The sequence below is a fragment of the Panicum virgatum genome, chromosome 9K (assembly GCF_016808335.1).
Source record: "Panicum virgatum strain AP13 chromosome 9K, P.virgatum_v5, whole genome shotgun sequence".
Taxonomy (NCBI): domain Eukaryota; kingdom Viridiplantae; phylum Streptophyta; class Magnoliopsida; order Poales; family Poaceae; genus Panicum; species Panicum virgatum.
In genome coordinates, this window is record NC_053144.1 from 41,993,615 (window position 1) to 42,012,893 (window position 19,279).

Sequence of the window (19,279 nt, forward strand, 5' to 3'; positions counted from 1 at the left end):
ATGTGTGATGTGTAGGTGAGATGGTTAGAAAGGTACACGTGAGGCTGGAGGTTGTGGGTTAATCCTCGCAACCACGAACACGCATTTACACGTGAAAATTTCACGAGACTTGTGACTTGCCACAATTTTTCTTTCTTTCTTGATACCAATTTTCTATAGCTGTGTGTATGAATGACAATTAAGTACTAATTAATGGAACGTTATTGCTTCAAATGTTAGTTCAACAGATTATTCTTCTACGGCGGAGAGGTTTAAGTTCCAAGTTGTTGTATCTTCCGCGAAAGGCACGAACGAAATTACGAGAAAGATATCAGCTCATCATTGTTTTGCCCGAAAAAAAAGTGTGAACTCTATAAAAAAGTGAGTTTACTCAATCAACCAAATGTACAGTACAGAAACAAACAAATGTGGCCTTAGTTTACGCACGGTGCAGCGTAGAAAGTTCCACCGGCTCGGCATAAACAAAAGTTTCTTGGAGGGGTGATGGTTTAATAAATGGATTGCGTTTTGTGCTCGGCCTGCAATGACACAACCAGTTAACATCCTCCTCTAGATTCCCTGTGCTTTATTACCCTTGTCTCGATTCTCATTGGCAGATTGGCAGCACTGGGGATCGGATGGCCGTCGGACGGATGCTATAGCGTATGCATCCGACTGGACGCGATAAGACACTGCTCTGCTGCATCGATCGGCGTCTATGCCTGGGCAGCAGCAGGAAGATGTGGCAGCCTTCTTGCGGTCAAGCTTCTCATCAGCCGAGGAGGGCGAGGGAGCTGCAGTGTCTGCCTGCTGGTCGCCGGTGACATGCAACGGCGACGAGGTGGCGGAGGAAGCCATCATGGCAGCTACTCCGCTACTGTCGCCGGTAACGGGGCCCCTACGATTTCTTCCATGTGGTCAGCTGCCGGCGGTGCCCAGCCCACCTCTCTTTGCGCTTTTGCTTAGGAATTAGGGCAACAACATTGCAGGCTGACCGGCGTGACACTAGCTGGAGGCAAATTAGAATTCATGTCATCGTCACAATGCCATGTGGAAGGTGACGTGGCAATGGCATCATTATATGAAACATTGGATTTCATTTCTCTAACCATGCATTGCAGGACTACGCATCCTATACTTGCAATGGATCTGTTGATATCAGAGGCGATCCAGCATCTAAAAACCACACTGGAAAGTGGAGGGCCTGCTACTCGATTCTAGGTAATAAATTAGAGTAGCTGGATCTCGCTCTTTATGGCATCCCAAAGTTCCATGTGCATCACTTATTCCCCTCTACATTACAGTATTACTGTAGGATGTATAAATTCTTAGGTTTTCCAACTCTTTCTTTTTACAGGAGGTGAATTTTGTGGAGCATTAGCGTACTATGGAGTAGGCACAAACCTGGTGAGCTACCTTACCAAGGTGCGGCAGCAAAGCAACGTTGTTGCAGCGAGCAATATTGCTTCCTGGCAAAGCACCTGCTATCTTAGTCCCCTTCTTGGAGCATTCTTGGCAGATTCATATTGGGGAAGACACCGAACAATCGTGATTTCTCTGACAACTTTTACAGTTGTAAGTGTAGGCATTTCCCAATAATCTTTGCAATTCGCATGTCTTTCATTTTTATCTGAAACATCACCATGCTCGGATAAGTTGGGTTTACACATTTCTTGTGACTCAAGATGTTCAATTTGCCAGCACCTATGTTCTTTTGAATTCAATTTTGAACTGGACTCACGATTTCCTATTTTTGTATGCAGGGAATGATTTTACTAACACTTTCTGCAATTGCTCCAGCAAGCATTCATCCAGTTATGGTTTCCCTTCAGCATGCCTTGCCTTTTCTGGGCCTATTTTTTACTGCTCTGGGCTTAGGTGGCATCTGGCCATGTGTTCCCACATTTGGAGCTGATCAATTTGATGATACCGATGGGGCAGAGAAGGTGCAGAAGGAGATCTACTACAACTGGTATTACTTTGCCATCAATGGTGGTTATTTCTTCGCAAGCACGGTGCTAGTGTGGGTTCAGGACAACTGCGGTTGGGGATTGGGTTTTGGGATCCCTACATTGTTTTCAGTGATTGGAATTGTCGGATTCCTTGCCAGTATAAAGCTGTACAGGTACCAGAAACCTGGAGGAAGCGTGTTTACTAGAATTTTCCAGGTTGTGGTTGCAACCACTCGCAAGATCAATGTTGATGTGCCAAATGATAGCTCCCTTCTGTATGAAATTCCGGGAACGGAATCAGCAATTGTGGGGAGCAAGTACTTTTCTCCATTCCAAAATTTCAAAATCATATACATATTCTTTATGGTTCTAATACTTTTGAATGGTTGTGGTGTTTAGCTTCTTTGATCGAGCTGCCACCATCACTTCCTCTGATGAAAAATTTCTTGACCCACCAAATCCATGGAAGCTTTGCACCGTTACCCAAGTGGAAGAGCTGAAAATCTTCGCAAGAATGCTGCCTGTCCTTCTAACTGGCATAATCTTTAACACAGCCGAAGCATTCTTCCAGTTGTATGTTGAACAAGGAGAGGTCATGGATAACCGTATCGATAATTTCTCAATACCACCCGCCTCTCTTACGACCTTCAACTGCCTCTGCATTCTCATCCTGGCACCAGTGTAGAACAAGGTTCTTATGCCTATGGTGAGCAGGATCACTGGTAACAAGCGAGGACTGTCGGAGCTGCAACGCATTGGTGTTGGTATGGTTTTCGCAGCACTATCACTGTTTTCAGCTGCAATAGTTGAGATGGTGCGTTTGGACATCGCAAAGAAGAAAGACCTAGTGCACCAGAGTGTTGCGGTTCCAATGAATATCCTGTGGCAACTGCAAGCACCACAATACTTCTTTGTTGGTGTGGCAAAGGTGTTTAGTGTGGTCGGTTTCATCAAATTCGCGTATGAGCAGTCACCAGATGCCATGAGAAGCTTGTGCCAAGCTTGCTCTCTCATCACGGTCACACTTGGGAGCTACCTTGTGTCTCTTATGTTAAAGTTTATCAATTCGATAACAGAAGGAAGTGAGAGCCATGGATGGATCCCAGAGAACCTCAACGAAGGTCATCTTGATCAGTTATTCTGGTTGATGGCAGGATTGCATCTGCTGAACCTTCTTGCATTCACCTATTGTGCCATGAGGTACAAGGGAAAAATAGCTACATAAGTTTTGAGCGCTTAAGCAGGGTGGCTGGACTACTATGTAAAGTTGTAACATTGCGGTACTTGCTATAACAAATGTTTTGGGGGGAAAGGTCTACTTTGAAATATTTAATGGACTAGTGGAATTGGTTCGAAAATGCACTCCTGCATCAGGAGTGTCATTGCATGAAATTTTATTTGATCGCTTCTTGTTTTCTTGAAAATTGAGTGCCCATTTTGTTCATTCTAGATGTTTCGCTTAAAGGCACATAACCTTCTTGCTTGTCTTCTGAAAGAAAAACAGGAATCTGGATATAATTTATGTATTATCGATCACCCCAATTGCAGTCTTGAAATACTTGCTGTTCAGAATATTTTAAAATACTATTCAAAATAAAATAAATTTTGAGATTTTACAGATTTACCTCAAGCATAGGTGTAATTATCTTTACCTACGAAGGCCGAGATTTTTTTCATTAGTCCTCGCTTCTGAAAATATAGTTCAGATGGAGCCTTGGAGGAAATATTGCCCTTGAACAAATCAAAAATTTGATGTTGATCCCAGAATTTTTTTTATTCAAAATGTCAAAGAGAGGTTCCAACTAGTTTGGGTTAAATTAGATGACTACACACGAGGATCCATGCTCTAATCAGTCTGTGGTGGTGAGTGCTGAGAAGAGATCAGAATATTACTAGCACACATGACCCAGAAGACAAGGATGTGGCTGGACTTCAATTCAACGTAGACGATCTTTTTGACTGAAATCAGTCTATTCCATGCTTGTGTAGAATAGAAGAAAGTACAAAAAGTTTGCAGGAAGTAGCTTGCTGACCTCCCTACAGGTTGCCAATTTTACAACCTTATGTAAATCATATTTTCATTCGCCAAATACATTTCAACAAGGAAATTCTCACCACTGAAGGACCGAAAAGGCGACCAAAGGGAGGGTGAATGGGAGCCTTTAATAATTTTCCAAGAGAATGAGGCCTATGTCCCGAATTCAACCCGACACACATTTCATCTAACCACCAAGGTGACACAAGCCAACTCGTGACGAGTTCACCCTAGAAACGGTTAGGAAAAGATTGACGCAAAACGGAAGCAAATAAAAGACAATTCACTCAAGCTAGGCACAACACAAAGCGGAAGCCAAAGCAAAGCAATTCACATGTGCAAAGCTATCGCCAAAACTTTACTTGACCAAGCATGCGATGATTCAACAATGATTAGCAAAACTCACACCAAGTAGAAGCAAAGCTTGGCTAAAAGCCGAACAAGAGACTCACAAAAAAGACTAGAGCTAATCAACTTCAATCAATTAAGCATTCAAAGATCTAGCAAAGATTAGCAAGCACAAGAAGCTAATTAACACTAGCTAAAAGGTCAGACTAAAAAGCTTAAAGCACTCAATATCTCGGAAATGATCAAGCACAAGGATGAATTAATTATTGGCTAATTCAAATGCTCCATGAAAATTCATCATGCAAGGATGAGGGACCGAAACTGGCGACCAGAGGGGGGTGAATGGGAGCGATCAAAATTTGTTTCGAAATCTAAAACGTCGGCCTATGTCCCAAAATCACCGCAAGCCCTCGAACCTAGATCAGCGAGAATAGCTATGGACAAGCTATCTCGAAGCAGAAGACCCAGGTCGCAGCGCGGAAGCAAAGCGAGTCGAAACACAGAACTGGACTGCAGAGACCGGTCAGACCGGTTGCACAGACCGGTCGGGCTGGGAATTCAAATTCCAGACCGGTCAGACCGGTCGCTCCCAGACAGCCCGCCAACAAAGCTTCAAATGTCAAATCTCGAGCAAATGAAATCCAAATCCAACGAAACTTGGAGGAAAGCTTCATAACTACCCCGTGAACATATCCCCAAAAGATCTCACCCAAAAGATTCACGGATCGAGAGAAATCGAGGAAAGATCAAAGAGGATTGGGGTTTTCTCAAGAACACAAAATCGCCAATTCGTGAGAACTCATGATTCCAGGGGGTTTGACACTAGGCTATATGCATAGGAATCGTTCCAAACAGTTCATCAAACCACGAAATCAAGGGTTGTTCTCCTCCAAACAAAGAACGCACTAAAAGAGGAGAATTGAACCCAAAACGCAAGAGAGAAGGGGAGGACGAGATGCTCAGCACACACAAGTGAATTGCAAACAAATTTCATCCATTAATTCTCAGAGGAATTCACCTATACAACAGCTAGAGCCATCCGCCCATCATCCACCCACTAGATTGAAGAGTATAGCTATAATCTAAACACTCTTTGCGTTGGAGTCCTTGGCCCTAACCTAGAGCAGGGGCAGGGAGAAGGAAAAACGAAGAGAAAACAAAAGACTCAAGAGACTTACCCAGCCACGGGCTGGTGGGGGGTATTTATACCCGGCTGCTGCGGCCAGACCGGTCAGACTGGTCCAGGGGACCGGTCAGACCGGTCGGGTCAGCAGCACCCCGCTGTACAGCCTCGATCGACAGCGGAGCTTCTTTCTTCGACTCGAAGTCTTTGCTGCGATGCCGCCATATCGACGAAGATCCGGTCTGCGGTTTTGGAGGGTCCGCGAAACCCGGGTAGGTGGCCGGTTTTGAGAAAACCGCCAAAACCTCACGCGCGGGAAGATTCCCGCCTCCACGCCATGGCCCTAGACGCCGTTCCCGCCTCAGCCTCCTGACGGCCCTAGACGCCGCCCGACGCCCGTCACCTCCTCACCCGCAGCGAGGCCCTAGACGTCGTCGACGCCCGTCGCCTCCGTCAGTCCCGAGACCGACGCCCGTGCCTCCACGACATGGCGTCTTCAACGGCCGTCCGCCTCCTTGGTTTTGTGGTGCAAAACAAGAAACTCGCCTTCTGTCGCCGCTTGCGCCCTCGATCCAGGAGTGGACGCCACAGCTGCCGCCCGGTCCGAGCTCCGGTCCCGGCTGCCCTTCACCGCCGTCTACCACACGGTCCATCGGCCACAGCACCTCCACAGCAGCTCCCCGCCGACACTCGACGCCCGTGTACCTGCAATCCAAAGACCAAGCGCACGATCACACCGCACGGTTGTCAATTCACTCATCACAGGCAGGATAGAGTACTCACATTCCTCAATCTCCCCCTTGATGAGTGCTTTGTCAACACACCACCTGAAAATAGAGAAGTGATAAAAAGAGAAACAAGAAAGCGAAGAACTCAAGCAAGTGACAGAAAAGCTCTGAAAGTCAAGAATAGTCACTTACTCAAGCACAGATCGATTCCCTAAGACAAGGGCAACGGCTCGACGCAATCGATCAAAAGCCAAAACATGACTCCTCAAAGATAGAGGTAACGCTCGACGCAGTCATGCAAGAAGCAGAAGGAAAACGAGGAAACCAGGAGCCAAAACCAAAGCAGAAACTCCCCAAGCAAAGTTTTTCCCTCTCACAAGTGCAACTCTCCCAAAATGATGCACTCTCAAAGCCCTGTGCACAACAAGTGTTTCAAAAATCAAACAAGTCTCCCCCTTGTTCGATCACTTCTCCCAAAATTCTCCCCCTTGTTGGCACATGCACACATCAAGTCGAAAAAGACCTAAAGCTCCCCCTGAAGTTGAAACTCCCCCTGAACAGATGCTATGCAATGAATGCAATGCAGGAGGTGTAAGTGAAAGCATTCAGGGATACAATGATATGAGCAACATCTAGTCACAAGCACGTGTGCATCCATAAACAGGACCTGCATCTAGCTCAACAGGGTATATCAAATTAGTCTAGAGCTAGGCAAGTTCAGATTAGGAGAAATAAAAGCATCACCCAAGATCTAGCATTAACAAGTAGGGAATGGAAAGCAGTGCTAGTCATACTCATACAGGTGAGCGAAACCAGCCAAAGCATGTTGTACACATTCATTTTTCAACCAAATTTTTATCAAGCAATTCTTAATGCCAGGGGTTGAAAGCTTGTCATGCTTCACTTAGCAACGAGGCCAAGCCTATGTCAAGGATAATCAGAAGCTTAAGGCACTCGTTTCAGTCATGCACAGCGTTGCCTGGGGACTCACAAGTGCAAAGTGAGCCGTCCCGAAAGCTCGATCAGTGCGACAAGCAATCCCACCTGGATCTTTTCAATCCATTTCAAGAACAGTTCAAGCAATTTTATCAGATTTAGATCATTTCAAGTATGAATTGCTGAACGAAAAGCCACACTAGCATGAATAAGATAGCAAAGCATATCAACACGCCCTAACATGCTAGTAGCCAAGACAGGGTGATCATGTTTTCAGATTTTCAAATCAAAAAAGCTTAACTCAGATGATGTCATATACACAATGGAGCAAGCTATACATGATCAAGTTTATCAACTCACACTAGCAAGCACTAGAAGATCATATCAATGTATACAAGAATGCTAGTGCAAGTGAGACAATGCAAAATGCAAACATGTACAATGCATATGCACAATGCAACTACCAAACCTAGAAAACAAAGAGAAGCAAATAAAATCTACAAAGCTAACCAAAGAAAAGTCAGCAATCAAAAGGGGTAACAAACCCCAAGCTCCCCTCGTAAGCGAGCAAAGGTGTCCTGCTCAAGCGGTTTGGAGAGAATATCTGCGGTTTGCCTCTCTGAAGGGACATGGACCAAGTCTATGTGGCCTCTCTCATGGTTATCTCGCAGAAAATGGAACCGGATATCTATGTGTTTGGTTTTGGAGTGTAGGACAGTGTTCTTTGCAATGCTAATGGCTGACATGTTGTCTACAAAGATGGGAACCCTACCGAAACTCAAGCCATAATCTTGCAAGGTTTGTTTCATGCAAAGTATCTGGGAGCAGCAGCTAGCAGCGGCAACATACTCAGCTTCTGTGGAAGAAAGCGCTACGCTAGCCTGGTTGCGAGAGGACCAAGACACCAAAGATGTACCGAGAAATTGACAAGTGCCGAATTTTGACTTGCGATCCAACCGACACCCACCGAAATCGGCATCAGAAAAGCCCACCAAAACCAGCGAAGAATCCGCAGAATACCAAAGACCAAATTCAGGGGTGAATTTCATATACCTGAAGATGCGTTTCACCACCTGCCTGTGGGAGGTGCATGGCGAAGCCTGATACCGCGCGCAGAGGCAGACGCCGAACTGGATGTCCGGTCGCGTCGCCGTCAGGTACAGGAGAGAGCCGATCATGCTCCTGTACTCCTTCTGGTCCACCGCCTCGCCGTCCAAGTCCTCATCAAGCGCCATCGAAGTGTTGATCGGAGTTGGCTGAGGAGACAAGTCGCTCATGTCGAACTTCCGCAGCAAGTCCCTGGTGTACTTGGCTTGATGGACGAACGTGCCCTGAGGAGTTTGCTTGATCTGCAGCCCGAGGAAGAACTGCAGCTCACCCATCATGCTCATCTCGAACTCCCTGGACATCTGCTCAGAAAACTTGGAGACAAGAGCGTGAGAAGAGCCACCAAAGATAATATCATCCATGTATATCTGAACTAATAGAAAGTCATTGTTAGACCGCATGAGGAACAAAGTTTTATTAACACATCCCATTTTAAAGCCCTGAGCCAGCAAAAAGGTTTTCAATCTATCATACCAAGCCCTAGGTGCCTGTTTCAAACCGTAAAGAGCTTTCTGAAGTTTATAAACACGGTTTGGAAACTTGGGATTTTCGAAACCAGGGGTTGCTTCACATAAACCTCTTCTTCGATAAAACCATTCAAGAAGGCAGATTTAACATCCATTTGAAAAACCTTAAAACCCTTGGAAGCAGCAAATGCAAGAAAGATTCGAATAGCTTCCAAACGAGCAACAGGGGCAAAAGTTTCCTCAAAATCAATACCCTCTTTTTGGCAAAACCTCTGGGCAACAAGACGAGCCTTGTTCCGAACAACCAAACCATCCTCACCCTGCTTGTTTTTGAAAACCCACTTCGTTCCGATGGGATTACAAGCAGGTGGAGGCTCGACTAAGACCCAAACTTGGTTTCTTTCAAAGTTTTCAAGTTCCTCATGCATGGCATTGACCTAATTAGAATCAGAAAGAGCATGTCCAATATCTTTGGGCTCAAAAGAGGCAACAAATGGTGAATGAGCAAAGCCAGCGATACTTGTTACCTTGGACCTGGTGACTCGCTCGTTGAGATCACCTAGCATTTGTTGAGGTGGATGGCGACGCTGAATGTGTCGCGGTGCTTCCCATGTCGAAGTCGCCTCCTCCTCAACCAAAGCTGGTGCCTCCTCAGGTGCAGCTGGTGAAGCCTGAGTCACCTCCTCGAACAGCCCCCGGGAAGTAGACGTAGTCGGATCGGGGCCGTTGTCATCGTCCGAGCTCGTGGCAGAGACGGCTGGGTCGACAGTACACGTGGTAGCCTCAGCCTCGCCCTCCGCAGCTTCTTCCTCCTCATCTTCAAAGATGGAGGTGCCGAGCTGATCATCTCCTGCAACTTCAAAGACAGAAGAATTGCACGGTGCAGTCTCGTCGAAAGTGACTTCACAAGTCTCTCTGACGATGTTAGTATCAATAATCAGCACACGGTACGCTCTAGATTGAGAAGCATAACCGAGAAAAATACCGTCAGACGAGCGAGACTCAAACTTATCAAGATTTCCATCTTTCAGCACAAAGCACCGGCAACCGAAAACTCTGAGATGGTCAACACGGGGCTGGCGTCCAAACCGCAACTCATTAGAAGTCCTGTGTATGAAAGCACACAAGAAAATGCGGTTGGACACGTAACAAGCGGTGTTAACCGCCTCAGCCCAGTATTTGCAAGGAGTCCTATGCTCATCGAGCATCGTCCTCGCCATCTCAACCAGCGTCCGATTCTTCCGCTCTACAACTCCATTCTGCTGTGGAGTGTAGGGAGAAGAATACTGGTGTTCAAGCCCTTGATCACGGCAAAAGGCGTCAAAACGAGCATTTTTGAATTCTGTGACATTATCACTGCGAATCGCTCGCATGGCCTAGGGTAGCTCGTTTTTCAACCTCAAGATCAAGTCTCGAACAAACTCAAAAGCCTCATCCTTGGTTCTCATGAAAAAGACCCAAGAATAGTGAGAAAAGTCATCTACGATCACAAGAACGTACAACTTCCCATCAACAGACATTATCCTAGAAGGACCAACTGTGTCCATGTGTAACAACTCTCCAGGGTGAGCAGTCATCACCTGATTAATAGGCGGATGGGAAGCGGCAATCATCTTCCCGTGGCGACACGGATGGCAAACAAGGTCCTTTTCAAACTTCAATTTGGGCAATCCTCGGATTATGCCAAGTGAGCTGAGTCTAGACAACAAGTCAAAGCTCAAATGTCCAAGTCTCATATGCCACTTCCACAGATCAGAAGAAGGACCAGCCAACAAGCAACGAGAAGGGCCAAGAGGAGTTCCAGAGAAGTCAACTAAGAAAACCCGATCGCGAGGTATAATCTGGCAAACCAAATCTCCTCTGGAATCCAAAACACGTGAACAACCCTCCTTGAAGCGAACCTCAAACCCCTCATCAAGAAGTTGTGAAACAGAGAGCAAATTAAAGCCAAGATTCGAAACCAAAACAACTTCTCTCAGGGTAAAGCGATCAGAAACTCGAACAGCGCCAAGTCCACGTACCTTTCCTCTTCCATTATCCCCGAACACAATGTACTCCTTTGAGCGCATCGGGGTGAGGCTGGAGAACCATTTTTCATTTCCGGTCATGTGGCGCGAACAACCGGAGTCCATGATCCACCTGTTCTCCAAGCCTCCAACCTGCACATCAGTAGTGAGATAAAGGGTGAGCAAATGTCTCAACACTGGGGTTAGCAAAGTGAGAAGCAAACCAGTGTCGAGCCATTTGCTCTACAGAAGGGTTAGCAAAACCAGACAAAGCGTATCCCCCGTCCCGTCTACCACGTGACTGACGAACACCACCACGAGAAAAGCGTGGAGCCTCAAAACCTCCTCCAAAGCCTCGGTCCTGTCGTCCATAGCCGTACTGAAAACGACCAGGAGCACGACCGGCAAAGCGACCACCCGCTGGAGCACGGTAACCACCACCGTCTCCCTGACCTCCACCTACACGGCGCGCCCTAGCATCTCGCCTATCACCACGCCGAGAAGGACCATGCACCCGAGTAGCGTACATGTCTGCGTTCCGTCTCTCCTGCTCTCTCCTCACAACCTGCTTCCTCCTGAAGCAAAACTCCTCCAGGTGACCTTTCCTATCACAGAACTCGCAGTGGTACCTCACCTCACGCTTGGGAGGTGGAGGCCTAGCCTGCGGACGGGGAGGAGCAGCCCTCTTCTTCTGGGTAACCTGGGCTGCAGCAGCAGGGAGCGTGTCGAGGGAATTCCTCAGCTCATTGGGCTTGGGAACCCAAACCTGCTTCTGCGGAGGTGCTTTCGGTGGTTCTTTAAGCACACCATCCGCAGGGTCAACAAGCGAAGGCTGCGTGCTCGTGCTAGCAGTGTTTCCAGTAGCCTTACCAATCTTACCATACAACATGTCAAAGTCTGACTTCGTGTATGTGTAACCGACCCTAAACCCATCACCACGCTTGAACTGCTTAATCATCATGCCCAACTGCGGCTCACTGCTAGAAACCCAACTGTAGCGAAAATGGCCTCTCATGCCATATTTCAATATAATGTTTTGGCGATTGATGACACACGCAACACTTGAACTAATGTGTTTGCTTAGATGATATACTCAGGCTTTTAGGTTCAAGTAATGACAAAGAGAAGAGAGGCGAAGCTAGGCCCGAAGGGCCGCCCCTACGGGGGTTCCGCATTGACAAAGAAATCAAGTCACCGGTTGAACCGACGCCAAGCAAATTACACACGTCGGTGCATTGACTTGAGCACGTCTGGGAGTTTTAGTATCACCGGATGAACCGACGTAAGGCAAAATGTACTCATCGGTGCAATGACAGAGATGGCCTGCGGGCTAGGGTTTGGCACCGGATGAACCGACGATAGGAAGTTTGAATACGTCGGTGCAATGGCAGAAGCAGACCAAGGAAAATGCATACATCGGATGAACCGATGATGCACCGGTTAATGGCGTCGGTGCAGTTGTCCAGAGAGTTTGTTTTTCAAGGATCAGAGGACAGTTGCACTCACCGGTTAAACCGACGCTAACATTACATACACCGGTCGATTGCGTCGGTTGATTGCCCGTACACGTAACGGCTAGTTTTCAGTGGGCAGTTTAGTATCACCGGTTAAACCGACGATGGCAATTTGGGGAGCATCGGATTAACCGGTGTTAAGCACATTTCTGGCAGCTTTTCCCCAACGGCTATATTTGCTTGTGCTGCCTATATATACCCCCAAGGCCGCACCATTTGAGTGTGCTGGAGTTCAAAGAAGTATACTAGAGCTAAAGATCATCTCCAACCACCATAGAGCTTCATTGTACATCATATAGGCTTAAGCACACTTGTGAGAGTGCTTAGTGCTTGTTTAGGCTTAGTTCTTGAGAGAACTAGCTTGAGAGAAAGTCTTGCTGCGGCAAGCAACTTGTGTACTCGTCGTGTGACCCTCCGACTTGGTGTGGAGTGGCAACGACACTTTGTGCGGGGAAGGAGGCCCCTACTTGGTGTTAAAGCTCCAAGATAGTGAAGACGGTGCCGTGGTGACGCTTCGAGATAGACGGTGGCGGTGACCTCGTCTTTGTGACTTGGCGTCACTTAGCCTTTGCTTGTCGGGAGCCTTGGAGGCGTGGCAAGACGGTGATCAAGCGAAGAGACTCGGCATCCCACTTGTTCTTTGTGAGCAAGTGGCCGTGGACGTAGGGAGGGACTTTGGTGTCCTAACCGAACCACGTTAAATCGTGTGTCTTGGTGTCTTCACGGGAGTTTGCATATCCTCTCCCTTACCGCTTTACTTACCGCATTACGTTTCCGCATTTACTCTTTCTTGCTTACCTTTACTTTCCTAGTTAGTTTGATTAGGATTGGCTAGGTTGCAAGTCTTTTGGGGTAAGTAGAGGGTAGCATAAATAAACCTTAGTCATAACTAGCATGTGTAGGACGTGTTAGGTTTATCTTATGCAATTAGATTGAGCCCTAGGATAGAAAAGCGATTAGCGACCCTATTCACCCCCTCCCCCTCTAGGGTCGGACACCCCGGTGATCCTTACACCAACTCAGAATCGCCCTAAGGTATGTGTTCTCATTCTCCAGGTTGGATTTCTCTACCGCAAGATTATCCAAATCAAAGATCAAACCAGGGCAAACAGAGCAGTCAATAGGTGGGCTAGACTCTACGACCTTAGTCTTTCCAAAAGACTTGGTCAAAGTGTTCTTCTCCTCTAGCTCCGACCTAAGCGTGGGACAAAGCTTACAAGCGCAAAGCAAAGCAGGCCTAGATCTAAGCTCCTCTAGTTCACAAACAACAGTAGCAAACTTGGACTGCAAAGAAGCTAGATCAGACTTGAAGATAGAACACTCATCGCATGCAAGCACATCACTAACAATGGGAGCGTCCTTGACAAGTTCAAGCTCATGCTTGGCCTTGGCTAGCTCGTGAGACACGTCAGAAAGCGAAGTCTTAGCAACATCTAAGTTCGCGACGTTCTCATCATGCTTGGCACGAAGAGCAACAAGATCATTCATGTGAGATATGCAGCCAGCGCACTCATCCTCACTAGATTTCTCCCTAGCACAAGCCAGCTCAGCCCTAAGCTTTCTACGCTCTCTAGCTGCTTCCTTAAGCAGCCTCTTCTAGTTGTCGAGAGCGGCGTACAACTCCCTAACCTCTGTATCAAGCAGGTCGATCGTGGAGTTTACCTCTGAATCGCTCTCGGATCCAGGAGAAGAGCCGGAGTGCATCGATGTAGCATGTCCACCCGAAGACGCACGAGCACCATCGGCTTCGCCCGCCATGGTGCAGAAGCTCTTGCGCCGACCGGCCGCCAAGCAAAGGCCGATGAAGCCGGTGGCTTCCTTGTCCCGCTTCTTCTTCTTGTCGTCGTCGTCGGAGGTCGGTGAAGAAGAGCGGTCGGTGTCGGAGCTCTTGTCGAGGTTGCTGAGCTGTGCCAGGAAGGCCTTCTCCCGCTTCTAGGCCTTGTACTGGAAGCGCTTCTTGAGCGACTCCTTGTCGAAGCGTCCTCCCCGGTCACAACTGCGGTGCTTGTGGCGCCGACGCTCCTTGTTGGAGCCTCCCTCATCGCGGTCGCGGTGGCGGTAGTAGTCGAAGGAGTTGTTCTGGCCACCGCCGGACTTCTTGGGGCAATCGGCGATGAAGTGGTTCAGATCGCCGCAGTTATAGCATCCGGGGTTCTTCTTCCTCTGCCTGTTGTGGTAGACGCGCTGGAACTTGCTGATGAGGAGGCACAAGTTGTCGTCGCCCAGCGTCTCCAGCTGCTCATCTGAAACAGAAGGCAAAGAGGCAAGAGAAAAGCTAAGAGCAGAGTTAGCGTTAGAGCTCGATCCACCTGGGCCAGTCACAAGAGCGACGCTCTTGGAAGGAGAGGCACCATTGAGCTTGGCTCGTGTCTGGTTATCCACCTCCGTGGCCTTGAGCTTGCTGAAAAGCTCATTCACGATCAGAGTCTCATAGCCTGCAGACTCAATGATCGTGTTTACCTTGAGATCCCACACAGAGCGGTCAAGTGTGTAGAGCAACTTGAGAGCCTTCTCGTGCTCTGTGTACTCAAGGGCACCAGCAGATCTGTTCGCATTGACTTTGTTCACAATCGACTGAAAACGACTGAACATCAAGTCAATGCTCTCACCCGGCTCCTGTGTGAAGTTCTCGTACTCACGCCGGTGAGTCTCGAACAGTCTGGCCTTCACCTGAGGTGTACCCTCGTGGTAGTTCTCAAGGCACGGCCAAATTTTGTGGGCTTTCTGAAAACCCTGGACGCGTGAGAACTCCGCACGAGAAATGCCAGCGAACAAGGCATTGACGGCCTTGGCGTTAGCCTCGTGCTGGGTCACCTGAAGAGGTGTGGTCCGAACAGCCAGCACCTCGTAAAGCTGGTTCGTAGTAATTTCCCAGACCTCGGCTCCCATGCTCTGCAAGAAGGCTCTCATGCGAACCTTCCAGTAGGCATAGTCCTCGACGGAAAACACCGGGATCTTACCAAGACCCGCCATGGTCGCCAAGTGGTTTTAGAACCGGTTAAGGTACTGAAAACCTCAACCAAGCTCTGATACCAATTGAGGGACCGAAACTGGCGACCAGAGGGGGGTGAATGGGAGCCGATCAAAATTTCTTTCGAAATCTGAAACGTCGGCCTATGTCCCAAAATCACCGCAAGCTCTCGAACCTAGATCAGCGAGAATAGCTATGGACAAGCTATCTCGAAGCAGAAGACCCAGGTCGCAGCGCGGAAGCAAAGCGAGTCGAAACGCAGAACTGGACTGCAGAGACCGGTCAGACCGGTTGCACAGACCGGTCGGGCTGGGAATTCAAATTCCAGACCGGTCAGACCGGTCGCTCCCAAACAGCCCGCCAACAAAGCTCCAAATGTCAAATCTCGAACAAACGAAGTCCAAATCCAACGAAACTTGGAGGAAAGCTTCGTAACTACCCCGTTAACATATCCCCAAAAGATCTCACCCAAAAGATTCACGGATCGAGAGAAATCGAGGAAAGATCAAAGAGGATTGGGGTTTTCTCAAGAACACAAAATCGCCAATTCGTGAGAACTCATGATTCCAGAGGGTTTGGCACTAGACTATATGCATAGGAATCGTTCCAAAGAGTTCATCAAACCATGAAATCAAGGGTTGTTCTCCTCCAAACAAAGAACGCACTAAAAGAGGAGAATTGAACCCAAAACACAAGAGAGAAGGGGAGGACGAGATGCTCAGCACACACAAGTGAATTGCAAACAAATTTCATCCATTAATTCTCAGAGGAATTCACCTATACAACAGCTAGAGCCATCCGCCCATCATCCACCCTCTAGATTGAAGAGTATAGCTATAATCTAAACACTCTTTGCGTTGGAGTCCTTGGCCCTAACCTAGAGCAGGGGCAGGGAGAACGAAAAACGAAGAGAAAACAAAATACTCAAGAGACTCACCCAGCCACGGGCTGGTGGGGGGTATTTATACCCGGCTGCTGCGGCCAGACCGGTCAGACCGGTCCAGGGGACCGGTCAGACCGGTCGGGTCAGCAGCACCCCGCTGTACAGCCTCGATCGACGGCGGAGCTTCTTTCTTCGACTCGAAGTCTTTGCTGCGATGCCGCCACGTCGACGAAGATCCGGTCCGCGGTTTTGGAGGGTCCGTGAAACCCGGGTAGGTGGCCGGTTTTGAGAAAACTGTCAAAACCTCACGCGCGGGAAGATTCCCGCGCTCCACGCCGTGGCCCTAGACGCCGCCCGACGTCCGTCACCTCCTCGCCCGCAGCGAGGCCCTAGACGTCGTCGACGCCCGTCGCCTCCGTCAGTCCCGAGACCGACGCCCATGCCTCCACAACTTAGCGTCTTCAACCGCCGTCCGCCTGCTTGGTTTTGTGGCGCAAACCAAGAAACCTGTCTTCCGTCGCCACTTGCGCCCTCGATCCAGGAGTGGACGCCACAGCTGCCGCCCGGTCCGAGCTCCGGTCCCGGCTGCCCTTCACCGCCATCCACCGCACGGTCCATCGGCCACAGCACCTCCATGGCAGCTCCCCGCCGACACTCGATGCCCGTGTACCTATAATCCTAAGACCAAGCGCACGATCACACCGCACAGTTGACAATTCACTCATCACAGGCAGGGTAGAGTACTCACATTCCTCAAAGGAATGGCTCACTGACCAACGAAAACAATCAATCAGTCTAGTTGGCTTGCAAAAGTGTTCACTGTTCGTGCAAATACGCAAGTGACAAATGGCTTGTTTGGTTTCAGGGACTTTTTTTAAGTCCCTGGAACTTTTTATTATTTAGAAGTATTAAATAAATGTTAATTATAAAATTAATTGCAGAACCCTGGGGCTAAATTGCGAGACGAATCTAATGAGGTATATTAATCTATGATTAGCGGATGGTTACTGTACCATCACTGTAGCAAGAATTAATTAGGCCCATTAGATTCGTCTCGCGAATTAGCACTCAGCTATCAAAAAACATTTATAAATAGATTTTATTTAATACTATAAAATAATAAGATTCTTTTTAATGTGATAGGGACTTTTGAAAAAAGTCTTGGAGCCAAACAAGACCAGAGTACTATTTTGAATCAAGAAGAGAAATGCCAAATTGCTCACCTGCTGTTGTTGCTTTCGGCCTGTTCCTTGATCCACGAGCGTCAGGTGCAGGCTTGCTGGCTCGAGCACCCCGCACTGGGCTGGCCACCAGCGCTGCCTGGCGCGTGGGAGAGCGTGCCCGTGCTGGGCTGCTGGCTTCTCGCCGAGCGGCCTGCCCAGCCGCAGGACCGCGCTGGTCTGCTCGGCCCGCGAGGCAGCTGCTGGCCGCGAGGTAGGGATACAAATGATACGGATATTTTAACCTCAAAAAATATATATATATTTTCTGATGGTATTCGAATTCGATTCAGTCGGGAAGAATTTTTATCCGTCTGTATCTGATTCCGAGTATCCAATATCCGTAATCGATCTGTATCCGAATGCTCAAAAGTTATATTTTTATAATATCGATATTCATTATAATTTTATCCGGCAAAAACTAGCGCTATCTTTGTAACTCCGTTTTAGGCTCAAAGCATGGAATCCCGGAGGGTTGGCCTGCATGCAACAGGTCCACTCGTGCTCACTCGCGTGACACCGAGGTGCACCCAGTTGGTACAGCCCAAAAAGTATTTCCCTAACTACTTGTGCAAGTACAATCAAGGAACCACCTAAATTATTGTTATTCCTATCCGCTACTTCCTCTTCTCCCAATACATCCCAACTAGTCAATCAATAGTTTTGAGCGATATAATATGAAAAGTTGACAAACCGCAATAGAGCAAGTATTATAGTGGACGGTAAGAAAACTGAGATCTATGTGAAAGAGAGAGAAACAAAGAAAGAGAAGAAGATGGACGTCTCATCAGGCGCTCGCTCAAGCCGGCTAGGAGAGGCTATGCCTTTTTCTATTGGCTGAGTTTGCCGCGACATTATCAAGTACCAGTGGAGTCCACAGTCCACAGCGCGGGACGCACGCCCTTGGAGCTGGTAGCCGGCGAAATTATAAGCCATGCTCTAATTGTCTGTGAGCTCAAATAGAAGTGGCGAGCGATTACGAAGCTCACCACCTTTACCAATCAATGCAATGATGATGGGCATTGGTTGGGCCTTGACGCCTTGTTAATGTACACCACTACTTTGATCAGTAATGAATTATTATGTCGACCCATAAAGCCTTAAAAAAGGCTGCCTCCATCTCTACCTGTTGCATTTCAAAACATGGATGAAGGTGGACCACTTGCACCCCCGTGATCACCCCTGCTCGATCTGTAGTACCACCAAATTAAAGGAAAACAACGCCGATCTTTGAGAATAATGTCACATGTTCTCTGCTGATGAGCAGAAGCAGCCATTGCTGATCCGTAGCGATATAGAGGAAGATCGATGCAGGTGCTCGTGTGCTAGCACTACCAGACTCGCATACTTTGCCGAGTGTCACAGACACTCGGCAAAGGCCGAAAAACACTCGGCAACTTCTTTGCCGAGTGTAGCACTCGGCGAAGCGCACGTGACATTGTTTGCCGAGTGTTTACTGTCAGACACTCGGCAAAGCTGGGTTTGCTGAGTGTCCCGTAGCCGGTATTCGGCAAACAATAACGGCCTGAACACCACCCCACGGGAACGGGCGCGTGCGGGGCACGTGAGGATGTTTGCCGAGTATCTCATCAGTGGCACTCGGCAAAGATTGATTTTGCCGAGTGTCGGATGAGCGGCACTCGGCAAACATTAATTTTGCCGAGTGTCAGGTTTTTGGCGAGGGCTTTTTGTGAAGCACTTGGCAAATGTAAACTCTGCCGAGTGCTCGATATTATGCACTCGGCAAAGTCTCTGATACTCGGCATACGTGTTGTTTCCGGTAGTGTAGTCTTGCCACCGCATAGGACAATTGGGAGATGAGAAAGACACGACGCCCACACGAGCAGGTCCTTAGTGACCAAGTGGAAAACTGCGGCATACAGAGTGGCACAACGGTGGTGTGAGGAAAGAAAAATTAAAGAGGCCACCGTGAGACAGGAGAGGAGAGATGGCAGGATGCGGCACGAGCACGGATGCTTAATCTAACTATGGCTCGACCCATACGATGCG

At 48.2% G+C, this 19,279-nt stretch overlaps 1 pseudogene; it reads left to right on the forward strand.

Moving 5' to 3' along the window:
- Nucleotides 1-697: 697 nt before the first annotated feature.
- Nucleotides 698-3,259, forward strand: LOC120648003 (annotated as a pseudogene).
- Nucleotides 3,260-19,279: the final 16,020 nt, after the last annotated feature.